The sequence below is a fragment of the Palaemon carinicauda genome, chromosome 26 (assembly GCF_036898095.1).
Source record: "Palaemon carinicauda isolate YSFRI2023 chromosome 26, ASM3689809v2, whole genome shotgun sequence".
Lineage (NCBI taxonomy): Eukaryota > Metazoa > Arthropoda > Malacostraca > Decapoda > Palaemonidae > Palaemon > Palaemon carinicauda.
The window spans coordinates 103,301,046-103,303,545 of record NC_090750.1 but is presented as its reverse complement, the minus strand read 5'-3'; positions in this window follow the sequence as shown (position 1 = coordinate 103,303,545).

The window sequence follows — 2,500 nt, the reverse complement described above, 5'->3', positions numbered from 1 at the left end:
TATATATATATATATATATATATATATATATATATATATATATATATATATCACAAGCACACGTGATTTCAATCAATGTAGATATCACCCACAAATGGCATTTAATACCGAATTCTATCTTGGGAATATACATCCACTTGGAATTCATTTTATGGTAACAGCTTCTGAGTGATATATATATATATATATATATATATATATATATATATATATATATATATATATATATACATATGTGTATATTTATATATATATATTTATTTATTTATATAAATACACACACACACATATATATATATATATATATATATATATATATATATATATATATATATATATATATATATATATATGTGTGTGTTTGTGTGTGTGTGTGTGTGTGTGTGTATGGGACATTTCGATCTTAAATTTAAGCTAAATATTTCGCTTATTTTCGTTATATCTGAAATAAATTCAAGATCTGATAGTATCTTGAACACATCTCTAAAAAGGTCGTGAATTATTCAGACGGTTTCCTTGACCTTCACCTGAATGATATTGACGATAATCGTGTACTACTACCTTATTTTACTTTGCTGTGCGTATGTATGTATGTATGTATGTATGTATGTATGTATGTATGGAATAATGTCATTAGTATGATCCACTTCCATGATTGTCTTTTGTGGTTTAGGCCAGAGGATGCCAACACTGCTAGAAAAAACCGTAATTTTAATCGGAAATTCTCCTTTAGAAATATACTGTTCTCGAACCCTATTTCAGTAAAATACAGGCGACCGTAATTTTACCCTAATTCGTTATTATGCCAACAATGCTAGAAAAAAAAGAGTAATTTTAATCGGAAATTCTTCTAAATATACTGTTCTTTAACCTTATTTCAGTAAAATAAAGGCGACCGTAATTTTACCTTACTTTGTTATTATCTTTTACGGGTTAGTGCCCGTAATATCACTCCTTTACGTCAATATATCCGCTTTTAAGACTGTAAAAATCCTTGGGTACATACCATCCAGTGGTACATTTTTACTCTTCATAGGGTACATTGGATCAGAGATAATAGTCAGTACTGCGCAGCACAGGATATAATTTGCATATTATTATTATTATTATTATTATTATTATTATTATTATTATTATTATTAAATACTAAGTATTATTATTATTATTATTATTATTATTATTATTATTATTAAATGCTAAGTATTATTATTATTATTATTATTATTATTAAATGCTAAGCTACAACCCTAGTTGGAAAAGCAGGATGCTATAAGCCCAGGGGCCCCAACAGGGAAAATAGCCCAGTGAGGAAAGGAAATAAAGAAAAATTTAATATTTTAAGTATAGTAACATTAAAATAAATATTTCCTATAAATACTATAAAAACTTTAACAAAACAAGAGGAAGAGAAACTTGATAGAAGTGTGCCCGAGTGTACCCTCAAGCAAGAGAACTCTAACCCAAGACAGTGGAAGGCCATGGTACTGAGGTTATGGCACTACCCAAGACTAGAGAACAATGAAATTAGGTAACAATATCATTGTTTTATTTTTCTTCTTCAATTTTAGGGGTACATAGGAATCTATAAACATGGCCAAGGAGTACATCAGCATTATCATTTTCTCCTCCTACGCCTATAGGCGCAAAGGGCCTCAGTTAAATTTCGCTATTCGTCTCTGTATCGAGCTTATAAATCAACACTTCTCCATTCATTCATTCCTACTTCATATATATTTTTTAAATATACAACGATATATTTTCAAAGTGCAAAAGCTCTTGTGTTTTGAAAATATACAACGATATATTTTAAAAATGCAAAAACTCTTGATTTTATATATACAACGATATATTTTAAAAATCCAAAAACTCTTGTGTTTTTAAAATATACAACGATATATTTTCAAACTGCAAAATCTACTGTGTTTTTAGAATATACAACTCTCTCTCTCCCTCTCTCTCTCTCTCTCTCTCTCTCTCTCTCTCTCTCTCTCTCTCTCTCTCTCTCTCTCTCTATATATATATATATATATATATATATATATATATATATATATATATATATATATATATATATATATATATATATATATATATATATATATGTATATACATATATATATCTATATCTATATATATATATATATATATATATATATATATATATATATACATATACATATATATATATATATATATATATATATATATATATGTGTGTGTGTATATATATATATATATATATATGGATTTTTAATCCACAAGACTCTTAGACAAGTTAAAAATAATAAACCAGAATTTTGTAAAAAAATATTCTTCAAAAAATCCCATAAAAAAGGATATAAAACAGTAGACGACGATTACCCAAAATTAGAATTATATTTACGAGATATATTAACAGTTTCTGTTCTCTTCTGTCCATTTGACAGGTAAGGAGGAGACGGGAAAGCCGTGTGGCGTCCACTGGGAGCTGCGAGTCTTCGTAGGAGAGTCAATTGATGAT